The sequence below is a fragment of the Dermochelys coriacea genome, chromosome 2, assembly GCF_009764565.3.
Source record: "Dermochelys coriacea isolate rDerCor1 chromosome 2, rDerCor1.pri.v4, whole genome shotgun sequence".
Classification (NCBI taxonomy): domain Eukaryota; kingdom Metazoa; phylum Chordata; order Testudines; family Dermochelyidae; genus Dermochelys; species Dermochelys coriacea.
In genome coordinates, this window is record NC_050069.1 from 136,475,141 (window position 1) to 136,490,774 (window position 15,634).

The 15,634-nt window shown below is 41.3% G+C and overlaps 1 protein-coding gene across 4 annotated transcripts in view; it reads right to left on the reverse strand.

The window, feature by feature from the left end:
- BASP1 (brain abundant membrane attached signal protein 1) overlaps positions 1-15,634 on the reverse strand; it is an 83,712-nt gene that overhangs the window by 3,349 nt on the left and 64,729 nt on the right. The window contains exon 1 of one of the 4 annotated variants that reach the window (XM_043508447.1): positions 5,209-5,322. The exons of the other annotated variants lie outside the window; for them this stretch is intronic. The gene's annotated coding sequence lies outside the window, so the exon portion shown is untranslated. Of the gene's footprint in view, positions 1-5,208; positions 5,323-15,634 lie in introns of those variants that run through there. 4 annotated transcript variants of the gene reach the window in all.

The window sequence follows — 15,634 nt, forward strand, 5'->3', positions numbered from 1 at the left end:
GTCATTACTAATAGGCCCCCATCTTGAAAATCCACACTTCTGTCTGAAAAATATTTACCCGCTATTGTTACCAGTAGTACTACTATTGCAACCTGGAGATCATCATAAATAAAAGATTAGAGGGGGGAAATTCTCACTTTCAGTTTTATATTTAGAAGACAGTGAACAATCAAATGTACTGTCAAATACATGTTCCCTTTCAGAGTTTCCTCTGTAAAGTCAAATTACTAAGTTTCCCTTGTTTGGGTGGTTCTTTCACACAGCTATAGGGAGAAAAAAAAAATATATGAAATTTTTTGTATCTTTACATTCACAATTATTAGAGAAAATCAGGGGCAGATATAATATCAGGAATTACTCTTAAGCCATTTTTAAAAAGTCACTATGTCCCTTTAACATCTTAGTCTTCCTGAAATTCCTTTTACAAAAATCTAATTTAAATTTGCACCACCTATACTCTTTGTATTTCTCCTAGCTTGGGAAATGAAGACAACCTAGAAAAAAAATGAAAGTGAAACTGACTAGTCAAATTCTACTCTAGTGCAATCCTGCAATGTTTATATTGTAAAGACTGCAATATGTTGTTTCCTTGACATCTTTCTATTAGCATTTTACAGCAAACACAAATCTAATTTTAGGGCAGAAGTTGAACTGTGAGTGTTCCTTTAAGATACAACAGCACTCTATATCAAATTTTACTAAAATAGTGATATCAATTGGGGCAGGAGGGGAGGATGGAGAGAAATAATCCATTCCATCCTTCTGCATGGTGGCCAAGATACCCTCATACACACAAGTTACACACCATCTGGTGATGCTCTACCTATTTCCTATCAGATTTTGAAATGCAACCCCCATTAATTAGTACATTACTTGACAAGTAGCACTGATGTGCCATTTCAGTTCTCATTTCTTTGGATTAGCATATTACCACTGATCTCGATGGAGACCATTTGTTTTCAGCAGCCTGGACAAGGGACCTTTCTGCAGAGAGATAGATTTCCTGCTGCTGTATCAACAAGGCATATGTATAGTCTAACAATGGCTCCCCTGCATATGTTCAGTTGAAATTGGAAATTATGATAGACAGTGACCTTTCAGGTCTCAAGCCTCAAACAGGAGAGTAATCACAAGGATACTATTTATGTGGTAATGGGGAAACGTGGAGTCCCGCAATGGTAATGGATCTTAAAAGCCTTGTGCTAATAATAAATATGCTATTCTCAAAGAGATTGAAAGGTGAACCACTGAAAAGGGATTCTAACCCTAGGTGAATGATACTGGAGGATTCCAAGGACTACTTTTGTTGAAGGAAGTTCAACCTCTTAGTTATTTAAAGAAAGGCCAAGGACTTTGTTTGCTGTCTAATAACATCATGGCCTCCCCAATTCTCACTACTTATTAGTCTAGTCCATTGATTTCAACTCTAGCACTTCTTATAGAAACAAAAGGTGGTTTACACGCTCGTTCAACTGGTGAGCTTCAGAGGGTTTCTGCAATTCAGCAGGAACAGAGATTTATACCAGAGCTGTGTGCACTTTCAGATTTCCAATCCCTAACTAAGCCTCTATTTGTTTTCCAATACTAGTGCCCAAATGTCATGAGCTTAATTTCATTTGCTCCACCTTCTGTATTTTTCCAGATTTTACTAAAACATGTATGGCAATTCACCAACCTTGCTTTTTTTAATATAAAATTATTTTGCTCTGAATACTGCTAGTCACAAAATGCTCTAGGATACAGGTCCTTCAAGAAGCAGAAATACATGCTTAAAAGGGAAATGCATGCTCAAGAACCTATGAAATACATTTTATTTGTTCTGATGTATTTTCTGTGTGGTTCCTGTGCCCCATATTTACCTAAAGTCATTTGGTATTATGTATTAGGACAGAAGGATGGGGGAAAGATGTACAAACTATTTTCAGATCTATTTATAGATGCTTAAGAGTTAAAAATGGACTGCTACTTTCTAGCCTTGAGAATAAGGTAACCAAGGCAGACAAGGGTTTAAAAAAAAAAAAAAAAAAAAAAAAAAGGCAGACTACTCTGGAACTTGTAGGCCAACTTATCTGACAACTGTTTCCTAAGCTAGTAGGTGTTGCTACCAGTCATGCAATAACTATCATTTACTTAACTGAAAGTGCTGCATGAAGATCATTCATCCTCTCAGTAAGTTTTCCAGTTGCCTTGTTTCTATTCATTTTATAACCAAATGGACTGTTGCTTTTCCTCTCCTGGCTTATCAGGCTATAACGCAAAATGAGGACATAGGACCCATCAGTGCTACCAAGGATGTGTATTTGTGCTGTAGGTAAAGATGGGATTTGATGTTCTTCTCCCCAACCCATCCTACCTTCCAATCAATCACTTTCTCTCTCAATGCATCGAGTCCCCTCTCTCTGATTTCCTCCTCTAGAAGTGGGTCCTTATTTCTGTTACCATTGTCTGAAGTGGGTGCTATCATCCTCAGAACCCTTACCACCAGTTCTAGCCATGCTTCAAAGAAGGCTCTCAGTATCTAGTGTAAAGAATCCTGGGGTCCACCAGACATAAAAAACTCCTGCTGCACATAACAGAATATTAAAAGTTTGGAGTAGGAACCAGATGGGAAGAAACTTAGCAAGCAGAATTCAAGACTGGTCTGTTGGTAAGAGACTACGGCAGTCACAAGCACTAGTGCAGAGCCCATGATGTCTGGTGCCATGTAACCATGTGTCTAATGTATATAAAAGGCTTCCTCTTGAGACCATTCCGATAGAGTATTGTACTAATGAAGGGTCAAATACCAGCTTTAATATTCACATTTGGGTCAATTCAAACCAAAGGCAAAAAAGATTCCTTAAATATACCCAAAATATTTATTCCAAATTTTACCTCAGATCTTAAATTTAATGACAACATAACAAGGTTTGCTTTATTTTTGGCCTCCACACAGAGTCCCTTCTGCTATGAGAGAGAAAAGGAGGAGAAAAGACTCATTTATGGAAATAACGCTGGTTTTAGTGATGTAGTCTCATTATGAGAGCCAGGAGAAAGAGATAGCCCTAGGTACTGGTATTGTTTTCATGTTTAGGTAAAGAAAATGGTGAATGTTCAGAGACACATTCATAGCATCCATTGACCTAAGTGGGGGCTATGGGTGCTCAGTGCTGCTGAAAGTCTGGCCACTTACGCGATTCCTAAATGTGGGTTTGAGTGCCTAAATTTAGGCAACCAGGTTCAAAAATCTAGGCCCAACTGACTACGCTGAAAAATGTGCCAAAAGACATTATGGAAAGAAAAATGTAATCTATTTTAAAGAATAATCTATTAGATCATGTTGACTCAAGGATCAAAGCCATCCCAAATGAAAGGTGGGAGAAAGCTGATGCACATGTACATGTAGTGGCCTTTGCCTTGCACTTTCCAGTGTGCCAACTGTGTAGCCCATTTGGTTTTGTTTAATTTTCCAATTTCAAAAGAATGAGAAAAATATGGAGAGCTACATTCAATGCAAGTAAGTTTATTATGATGTACTTGTATTGTGGTAGCATCCACAATAAGCTAAACAATGTCTATGTATCGGGGAAGATGGTCCTTGAGGAGTTTACAAATCTACAGTGGTTAATATCATAACTGCTTGAGCTACAGTTGATAGATATGGGCCTCAAAATCCATGTTTGGATCAAAACACTCCCCAAACTTTGAGGGGAACACAAAATCCAAAGTTTGGTTTTGGAACTGTCTCTAGCTGTTACCAATTGACTGTGGTGAAATTTTATTTGTGTAATCAAACTCTCTCAAAGAGAGGGCCAGTTTGTATTGTTGTGAAGAGGTCCCCTGAATGGATGGAAGGCTAGAAAGACTACAGTCTGGAAAGGCTATGACCCCATAAACTAAGAGTCTGCTTCTGAGAAGAAACTACGCACCCGGAGTTCCCACTCAACTTCAGTGGGAGTGTGTGGTGCTCAGCATTGCCAAAAATTAAGCCCCAAACCCCACTTCAGGAAAGCACTTAAGAATATACTTAAATCCCCTTGAAGTCCATGGGACTTAAGCAAGTGCTTACGTAACCGAGTCCTAAACTAGCACATTTGGCATACTGTAAAAGAATGGAAGTAAGCTTCAAGAGATTTGGACGAAGTAACAGGTCGGTCTCAGTCATACCAACTACAAAAATCAGCTGCCAAGCTACCTCAGCATCAGCTACTTCCCATCTCATTCCCAGCTTTAAGTACTGTACAACAAAAGTCTACAATTCAAAGCAGAGTTTCAACATTGCAAAATAAATAGATAGGTACCCTTCCTGCAGGTTACCCAGCCGACTGCCATTTAATAAAGGCATTGCAACAAACTGTAAGTAATCAAACATTGATGGAGCTCAGTAATTCAATGACTTGCTGTATTCATGTTTTTAGAAAAAGCCATAGATGTTTAACATAGAAAAGTGTGTGTATTAAGAACTTAGTTCTAGTGTTTCAAGCATTTAGTCAAGAAGTAGAGTTACATATACATTTAGGGCCAGATTTTCACAAGTACCTCAGCACCCAACAGCTCCCACTAAACAATGGATGTTGCACACTTTTGGAAATTGGGATTCTGATGGTCTATTTCCATTGCAATAGAAAAAAAATTTACTAACTTGCTGTTTCACAAGGTATACAACAAAACCTAGATTAAAGTACCAGTGAGTCTTTCTGAAATTACCACCACCACCACCACCACCACCAGTACAGGGAGGTGAAGTGGCTAGTCAAAGTCAACAGAAGTCTGTCAGACTCCCAGTCCTGATCCTTAGCCAAAAGCCAATGGTTCCCCACCCATTCACATTTATCCTCAATCACCCTTATGCTAACCCTGACCTAACGGCTTAACGTGATGGACATGAATAAGGTGGCCCTAGCTCAAGTTCAGGCTTCTTAAGACAAAGAAATTAAGTGGCTTTGGGAAATTTTAGTTGTCAAAGTCTGGAGGCATATGACCAAATTATGCTCTTATTACACTGATGTATATATGAAATACATCCATCAACATCAGTGGAGTTAATTACATGGATGTAACAGAACAGAAGGTGGCCAGCAGTCTCCAGATGCCTCAGATTGTTCAATTTAAGTCCTTAAAATCTAGCAATTGCATTTGTTTAGTGCAGAAGGAAATAGGATAATAAAATGGGAGATTCTTGACTCTGGCCATCATTGAGTAAAGGATCAGCCTGTTTCTTATACTGGCCACAAAAATCTTTTTTGCGCTTCCTAAGGCTGCATACACTCCTGCCACTTGTACTCTCTCCCCTCTTCCTCATGGGCACTGTTTCAAAAACGTCATGAATTTCCAGATCTGGTAAGGAACTGTATAGTAAAGAGGAGATATCCCTTAAAATACAAAAGCAGTGGTCATCTAATTTCCCACATGCCATACTAAGCAGATATAGGCCATCCTTTGTTCCTTATCGAAGCTGACATTGGTTTTTTTTTTTCCCCATGTGCAAGCCAACGTGGCACTACCAGCAGGTAGTATCTCAAGACTAGGTGTTTAGCTCTCAGATGGATACATTTCACTCTTACTTCTCTCCTTGTTGTCTTCCCCCATAATTTTTAAAAATACAGCTCCCATTAATTCTTGAAGGTAATTTACTATTCCACTAGCCCCCAGACTGACACACTGCAATACATTTAATTTCTTCTGAAAAATACTAACAGAATAGCCAGTGCAGGGTCATGAAATCCCTTGCAGATTATGGAAAAGGCTGTGTGAGGATTTATTTGGATATGGCCAAAAAGATTCTGTTAAGAGCTATTCTAAATTCATGGAGATGTTATTACTACCAGACAAAAGCAGAGTGACAATGACCTATATAAAAATTACAATATGTAAGAAATGGAATATCAGAAGTTCTGATTATTGACAATAGACCCCAACTGTCAAATGCAGAGAGTTTCAAGAATTTGCCAAATTCTATTAGTCCAAACACAACTTCTCTTCATATAACTATATCCACAAAGTATTGAATAACCAGTCCAACGAGGAATGGACAATTATAGCTAGAAACCAAAATAAAAAAACCCACACACGTGGCAAAACTATCAGTATTGTAAGAACAAGTCAAAAAGGAAAAAAATGCATGAGATATTGTCCAGATTTACTTGAAATACTTGATCTCAGATAGTTGTTGATACAGTAATGAAAAATAGGTGATGAATCTATTATTCAAAGAACAGAGATGAAACTCTGTCTCAGGGCCAGCAGATTCATTAAAAACCACGAGACTTGCCAAAATGACCAAATCTAATTAGCACTAAACTGAAATCACATGTAATCTGCTTGAATAGTCATGTTCATCGCCATGTCTGGAGGAAGCCAGCCAGCTAGACAGTATTCAGATAAAATATAATTGATCAACTAAGTGACTGAAATATTTCAAGATATACTGATCATGTGTGTTACTTCTATATTAAGTGTTGAAGTGGAATTAAATTGGTTAAATATACATATGTATTTCAGATTACGGTAGCCTTGGCTCAAATAGCAATATTCTTCAAGCCTTGCTAATAGGTTGTTCTGCTCCATGTAACATGGCTTGTTGGCCTAATGCTGCAAGGTCATTTAGTTTTCCCAACACCGTTCACATTTCAGGAGGCATTTTAATGCAACAGCTGAATATCGTAGCCCGTATGTTCACTGAAGACATAATATACTTGGCATCCGACACAAACTATTTTGGTCTTAGGAGAAGCCATAGAATCAAACATGCTTGTTTCTATCAGAGGAAACCAAAAGCTCAAGGTGTCTGATTTTGTGGTTTCATATTATTTGTCACCTTGTATTCAAGTCATATTAGTGTGGTACTGTACAGCCTGGGCCCTGTTTACTCTGATCACATCATTTGTTGCAGAATCCACAACTTGTTGTAGAATTATACTCCAGAATGTAACCCATCATCATTTTTTACTATTGTTTATTTTTTGAACCAGGACCAAATTGTGATAGATGTTACACAAACAATAAAAAACAATCCCTGCCTCAAAGATCTTAAAATCCAAGTATAAAACAAAAACAGAAGGATTACAGAGGGGTAAAAGGAAGCAATGAGACTATATTGGTCAGCATGACACACAGTGGTCTTGGAAAAAAAAAAAAAAGGTTATGTTTCTAGCCTTATGGTCGCAAAGAAAACCTTGAATACATGAACACAGTGTAAACCAATGTGCCTTCCTGAGCTAACAGGCACCCTGAAAAAACAGCTCTGCTAGGTGTGAATTGCTGCATTAACCTCCCTGCATTTTCTACAACAGAGAAATCCTCTTTAAATGTCACCATTGTTAACTATTGCACTACTGTGGATTTTAAACAGAATTAACTAATGTGTTTGCCATGCAATCCCAGACTGCCTCCAGTGACCCTCCATGTGCCAAAAATGCACCAACTGTCCCCTGCGTAAATGCTAAAGACTCCAATTTCCTCCCCCATAATTTCCACAAGGCAGTTCTGCATTGTCCATCTAAAAGATTTGCCACATGGAAAACCGTACAGTGAAGGAACAGCATAAGAAAATGCTGTTCATGGACTGAACTATGCATCTTCATGTTTAATTCAAATTAAAAAGGGAAGTTTTAAATTAAAACAAGCAGCCACAGAATTTTCAGTTTGCTACATCAGGATGCTGCAGAATTTAGGAAACTTGCTACACAATGGAGGTCCAGCTTGCCATCAGCTATGCAAGACCTTGGCTACAGTACTGGATGTTTCAGGTTACGGGATCATTTTCTTTTGTCAGCTTCCAATAAAAAGGGCCCTTGGCACCAAATTAAACATTGCAAAAATGTATTGCAAAAAGTCAGTCTGTTCCAGACCAGAGATCTTAATCATACCATTGTTCACAACTGGAAGCAAGGGTTCTGACAAAATCCTTCTTTTGAGAGGATTTTAATAGAAATGGATTTTACAAGAAAACCTTTCTGAAAAAAAAAAATCAGGTCTTTAACATACTAAAACAGCCAGAAATTGGCACGTTCCTTTTGCATACTAATTACAAGCTGCCATATTGGTTTGTTTAGTGTGCATTTCTCCCCAAGAAATACTTTTTACAATTTCACAACATTAGCCAAAATTTTCAAACATTGATGCCTAATATTAGGCACCTAAATCTGTATTTGGACTCGTAAATAGAAATGGCCTGGTTTTCAGAGGTGCTGAACACCCACGCTCCCCATATGGGTCAGATCCAAAGAATTTTCACAATTAGTTGTGAAAAATAGACAAAAAACTGTTTCATTGGAATTTTTCTGACCAGCTCTATTTGCTGATTTGTCAAAATCAAAACGTTCCACAGACAGATTTCAACAAAGTTCCTATGGAAACCAGACAGGGTTCCAGGCCAGCTTCCATTTATGGCCAAACCATCTCTCTAATACTTCATATACAATCCAAATGTCTAGCTAAAGAAATATTTAAGGTAACAAGAGCCTCAATGTTTTGAGACAATTCCATCTTCACAAGTATTCTATTCATATTGTGTCCCTCCAATATATCCTGAGCCCATATTTATGGACACATCTGTAACATGTGCTTGCCAATCTTATCTTCTGGATGTCTGAAATTCGGCACCCAAAAATCACTAGTCACTTTTGAAAATATAAGGCTCAGGTCCAGGCAGCAGCCAGAGCTTAACAGGAAGATATGGGATGCGGCAGTGGGGAAAAACAGAGTTGTGGCGGAGACCTCAGTTCTTGAGGGACTCCTCAGAGCACTCTGGTGCCTCTGTGTGCTGGAAAATGACGGCTGCATTTTCAGCACACACTGCCCACATTTCCCTACCCTCATCCTGAACAACCGATGTGCAGTCTTAACTCAGCCCACAAATACAAAACACAAGCTTTTTAAAAAGGTTAGGTTAACAAACCTTCCCTCAAAAGAATGTATGTTTTGGGATCTAGGGAGTTTGTTGTTATATCCCTTTAATGTTTCTAACTTACAACTATATGTAACTTTACGTATTTTCTAGCTAGGCCATTCTAATTTCTGGATCAGTTTAGGGAGAGTCCTTGGAATATAAACTTTGGAACATTACTGTAAAGTAATCATTTCTTTTTTTCCCCCTCAGATTTCAAGTGGGAAAATTAGTTGTGGAATATAATTTTAGATTTTCAAAGTAGTTAAGTTCTTACAAAGACTTTTTCTTTCTGACTACAGTCTGCTCTCGTACAATGCTGGTTACCTGAAAATGTCGTGTGAGCACATGATAGGGTGATGGAGACAGTAATTCCAAATAGGATTACAAAGAGATAGTGAATACTTGCAATAGCTCCCAAGACTCTCCAGACTATATTTTTTTTCTCACTTGTGCATGGTTTTAGAGGGTTTTCCCTCAACCCTCCCACCTCCCTGGTTCTTGTCACGCAGACAGCAAGCAGCAAAAGACCAGAAGTTCGAAGCACAGACAATGCGATGTTTATTGGGGTTAGTTTCCAAGCAAGCATATTTTGAAGCCCTTCACCCCAGTTGGGCTTATCTCTATATGCTGACAGTGTCTATTCCCCAGTGTCCCCCTTCCCAGCTCTGACGCCGCAGAGCATTTACCCCATGTCCCCCTTCCCAGCTCTGACGCCGCAGAACCTTGCTTGTGTTCCTGTTCCCCATTCTCGTTCCCCCGCCCTTAGCAAACATGATTCCAATTTCCCTTCTTCCCACTTCCTGTTTGACCCCAGTTTATATAGTAATATTCTCAGCTATTCCTTAACCAATCCTTTTACTGAAATTTAACTAACCAATCCTTACATATTGTAACATAATTCTCTAACCAATTATATCCCACTACCCTAATTAACTTACACCTAGCAAAATGTATTATACAGCAGACAGAAACAATTAGACAGCAGCCGGATTAACAATAGAAAAGTAGGTGCTATAAAGATAAAACATAGAAATGAGGGTTTCACATCCACAACCATTGATAAGTGATTTCTTGCCAGACAGGATGCTTCTCAGCCTAAAAACAAGGCCTCGGATTATCCTAGTGAGAGAAGGCCCACATGCAGTCGGACTGTGATTTGGATTCTTTGTTTTTATACCCCTGTAACCAGCTAAGTGATAAAAATGCACCTGAGTTCTTAAAGTATAGGCCTTTACAGGCAGGCCTGAATATCTATATTCTAACACATGGCACTCCCATTGCAGCCAGTGGGAGCCACATGTGTATCCATAGGCAGAATTTGACTCAGATTATATTACAAATCAGCACTCCCGACTCCAGCATACGGACATCATAGCTGTACCACAGAGAAGGAGGGAAAAAGACGTGGGAAAAGGATGGTTCTTAGACACCTACCCTCGTGTGAATGCTCTTCACCCATGAACACAAAATGGAGGAGTTTTAAATAATTAAAACAGATGCAATGTCACAGAATTAAGCCATGTCTCTCTTCCAGTTAATATGGGATTATTAATAATGATCCCAAATAATTGATTTAATTATTGGAATATGCTCTACCTTAGTCCTCAGAGACCATTAAGCTAACCGATAGCTCACACAAGCTAACCTTTGTCCTTAAAATAATAGTTTCTTAGGAAGGCAGGATATATTTAAGTCTTCAGAATGAGGCTATACATCATGCTATTTACACATATACACACACACAATACTGTTTTGTACTTCATGTGCATTCATGTTCAAATTTACACCTCTGCACAGGGCTAGCACAGTGCTACTTTAACCATACAGTGGGACTTTTATGCTATACAGACTCTGAAGAGGCTTGCATTTCATTTTTGGAATAAAATCCTTAGCCTTTTAGGCCTGTCTTCAGTACAAAATTTTATGCTAGAATGCAGCGATGAATTAGGTGTACACAAGGCAAGTCATGTTCTGCATTTCTTAAAACTACTTGCAATTAAGCCCCACTGTGATCTGGATTGAATCATAAGTAGTATACACGATGCTAAATACCACTCAGCTTTGTGACAACATCATCAAGGATCAGCATCATATTAGCTCCTCAACTCTACACAGTTGCATTCTAATAAAGTTTTGAAAAACAAGGCCAAAGGTACTGAGAAAGATGCAAGTCAGAACATTTTAGGTTAAGATTTTTGAAAAAAAAAAAAAAAAAAAAAAAAAAAAAAGTTTTATATTTATGTTTCCCAACAATCATTTGAGCTGTTTCCAGTCTGTACTTCAGTTTAGCTGGGTCAATTATATTAAACTAGTCTATCTGGTGCATTTCATAGCTGGTTCTCATACATGTTTCTGTATTTCCAACACCGCAGAAAAAACAATCCTGTTTCCATTTTTAGATTTTGATTCAGATTGAGTTTTGAAAAATTTTACAAAAACCTAAATTTTGCCTCTGAAACTACCCTACTTACCCCAGTGTCACTTTAGAACACTGGAGGAGATTTTCAAAGGAACAAAAGGAAGGAAGGTACCTAAATACCACCAAATTTCAATGGGCGTTAAGCACCTAACTGCAAATTCTCCCCATTATCCATTTTAGATAGTCATTTTAGAGAAGATTCCCTATACATTTCCCGAAGCTTGTTTAGAATGGACTCTGCATGTCAAAGCAGAAATTGTTGTACTGAGCAGTGTACGGCTTCACCTTTCTCTTGCCTCCCACTCAAGGCAGCAAGAGATCCAGCATCATGGATCCACCAAAATATCTCTCCTAATCAATTGTATTTGTGGGCATTGACACAACTCCTCCGGCCTGCTCTATTATAGGCAGAATGGGGATCAGGGAAGTGATAGTAAATGGTGACTCCTGTTCCTCCATCCTTCTTTTTCATTTAGCAGTAGAGGGATGAAAGGAGAGAAAATTAGGTCTGGGTGAGCTGTTTTGGGGCAAAAAAGTATGCTTCCTGTGATGGAAAAACAGCCTGCCACCAGTAAAAAGAGTATATAGCACTACAGGAATAATACCCACAAACAACCAGTCTATTCACTGCAATTATCTAGGGTGACCGGATGACCTGTTTTTAAGAGACAGTCCTGTATTTAAGCCCTCTTCCAGGTATCCCAACCAGTGGTGAGTCGGGGGTGGGGAGTGTCAACGATGGGGGTGGGTGTGCAAGGCTGGTGGAAGGAAGCTGCAGCATGTGGGGCTGGGGAGCTCCCCGAGCTGGTCCGTCAGCACAGCCCCCCACCCCCCATCCTGTTTCCTGCCAATGCTGGCTGCGTGCTGCAGCCGCTGGTCAGTGGGAGCAGGTGGTGGACTCTGGCTGGGAAGACCCCACCAGGTACTGGGAGAGGTGGGCCTGTCCTGGGGACCCAGTGGAGCTAGGAGGGAGAAGAGTGCCAGGCAGGGAGGGTTTGATCGGTCGGTCACCCCTTGGCCCCCATGTGTGAGAGAGGGGTATAGATGTATGTAGGGTTGTCTGGTGTCCTTTTCGACTGAAAAGGCCGGTCAAAAAGGGCACCTGACAGCGTCCGGTCAGAAAAAGTGACTGAACACCCAAAATCCGGTTGCCGCCTGCAGGGGCACCGGAACAGTTGGGGCCAGGCTGACGGGCAGGGAGGTACTGTGAAGGGATCGTGGCACCGAGCCAGCAGCGGGAGGCAGCAAGCAGCCCTGCCCACGCCCTTTGCTTCCCCCAGCGTGCACCCACACTGGAGTCTTGCTTGCCACCTCCTCCATCGGCAGCAGCAGCAACAGCAGCAGGGATGGGCAGCGAAAGCACTGTCCCCCTGCACTCCCACTGCTGCTCCTGTCCCGCCGCCCCCCCCCACTCTCCCAGGCAGCACCCCCGCCACATACCCACCAGCTCCCACCTTGCACAGGTGAGAAGCTGGGGCACGGCACGCCCCCCCCCATGGCACTTGATGTGCCCCCTGCACAGTGCCTGGGGCAGCCCACAGGGAAAGAGGTCCCTGCTCAGACATGGCAGGAGGATCTCTGCTCCCCCAGGTGGAAGGGCTCAGCTGGCCCCCTGGCAGGGGAAGGGCTGCGAGCAGCATTTTCACTGCACGTGGGCGGGCAGCGGGGGTGGGGGAAGGGGCTTGGAGGACGAGCCCTGTATGCAGGCAGGCAGTTGGGAGAGCTTGGACCAGGACCATGAGGGGGAAGAGGGGTACAGGTGGGTGGGTGGGCAAGTTTGGGCTGGCTCCGGGCACCAGTGGGGAGGGGGATCCCAGGCTGGTCCCACGTAGGCGGGAGGCAGGAAAGGCTTAGGCGAGCCCCATATGCAGGGCAGGAGGGCAAGGGTGGCCTCAGGCAGCCCCGTATGTGGGAGGGGCTGGGGGGGCGCTGGGGGGAGTCTGAGGGACCTCAGCCCAGGCCTGTGGGTGGGAGGCAGGGAGGGCTGGGGTGGGCCCCAGGGAGAGGGAGGGCTGGGCGCGTTCCGTTTTCCCTTTGGGAAAATATGGTCACCCTATTTACATCCAGTTTAAGCACTATGATCAACACTTCCCACACTGGGAGCCTAAAGTTAGATATGATTCATGTGCATAAAGCTGAGCCAATATATCCAAATGTGGATGCCTAATAGCCGCAAACTGCTTCAGTGAAATTAAAGAAGTCAGCCAATTTATAGGAATGAAAAATAGGACCATTTTAGAAGCCCCCTAACCCAAACACATAATTTGCATTTGTCCCAAGTACTACTTGGAGATTCTAAGAAGGGTGTTTCTAATCTTGGAGGCACTGGCAGTAACTCCATAGTGTTGTGCAATTTGCATTTAAATCAGGACAAAAATCCTTTGTATTTAAGTGATTGCATTACTCTCCAAATTTGGCCCACTAACTCTTCATAGGGCAATTTTAATCCTGCTAGGATAACAGCTTCTAACTTTTTCAGCTGAAAAATTTTAAAATGTTTCTTTCTGGAAAATTTGCCTTGTTTCCTCATATTGCTTATGGGGGGTTACTAACTAAACCATCACAATCCTCCGAAACTCCAAAAATAGCTCTCTCTCTCTGCCCTCCCTTGCCCTTCCACCCCCACCCCTAAATAACTATTGGGCATAAGCTACTTTTGAAGTGCTAAAATTAGATGCATTTGGGAGTTATTCCCCTTATTCAGGATAACCCAACTGCATTAAGTTGAGACTATTAAAGTCACCATCAAGTTCCTTCATCTACTCCCATTCTCACCTGCCACTTCTCAGAGGGACAATGAGCAGGTGGGGGGGAAGAAATGGTTCGGAATAGGCAAGGCCTATGGTTTGCCTGTGGATACCTGCTGTGACCTCTGCTTCATTAGATCAGAGTTCCTCTTCACTTCCCACCTTTGCAACTTAAGCCCCAATTCTTCCCCATGCACCACCTCACAACCCTGCTCCCCACTCTGCTCCAGACCACATCCCTACTTATCCTTCTCAAATCATCACCAAGCAGCCCTGGGGTGCACAGTCATGTAAAGGGGGATCCAGAGGGACTGGGTGAGCACGTGGAGTTGTACTTCAATGATCCTCAGAGGGATTGTCAGAATGCAATTACTCTCCCCTTGGCTTCTTCACAGCCCAAACCTATCTCAGTTCAAGTCCCCCCCTACATACACACACACACACACACACACACACCCCCGAGTCCAAATATTGCCTCACAACCCTGCTGTCTAGCGTACCCCAAACACATCCGCACTCCTCAATCTGCTCTTCCACCCACATTTGGGACAGGAACCATCTTTCCATTGTGTGCATATATACACACAGTACCAACAATAATAGGGCTCTATTCCCTTACTGTAACCTCCAGGGGCTACCACAATTCAAATTAGTAAATAGGGTTTCCTAGTCTTCATCACAGCTCCCCTATTACTTTCTGCTTTTAAGCACTAATCCAGATAGAGCACTGAAGGGGGAGTCAAGAGCCTGGGTTCTATTCCCAACTCTATCACTGACCTGCATCAATCTGTGGCAGGTCACCTCGCCTCTCTGTGCCTCAGTTTCCCTATAATGTGACTTGCTTTCAAAGTACTTTACAAAGGTAGGTAACACATGAGAACTGTTATACAAGACCTACTGACTTTAAAAAAAAAAAAGACCTATTTCTATCTGAAAGACCCACCTAATTCTATTCATTAAAAAAATCCCTTGTTTTCCAACCACACCACATGGTCAGAGTTAAAGGTTGTACAATTTGACCCCACTTCTGATAACACCTCTCTATGGAGTATGCATAGCTATCAATGCAAGCACTGTGTTCTGTGAAAAAGGGACTAAGAACAATGTAATGTGCTACTTACAATCCAAACATTATAGTTGCATTGATTTATTATTAGTGGGTATATTTAGCAATCAAAATTTACTCTAGTCATGATAAAATCTAATTAAGCACTTTCCATGCTAGTAATATTGCATTAATGATGCAAGTCACAATATGGAGACTCATAGCAGCTCAAGGTTTTCAGATGCTTCTGTAAAGTTGCCTTTGGAGTTGAGCTTTTTCCTACGTGTTCTTGGCCCACAGGCAAATCTGTGCATGCAAATTTCAATTTAAAATTACAAATACACACATTTCTGTCAGCTTTTAGTCCTACACTAGAAAAAGGGGATGTTTTCACAAGTTAAGAAAGATCAGGTGGATAAGTCAAACTGTTACATTCCACTAGCCCTTACTGAGGACTATGGACTTAAGGCGGTTGAAGTGATTTTCTTCAGATATGAAGTTCTGAATGTTTGAGAATAAACTATGACACATCCACAGTAAGCTGCTTTCCTTAC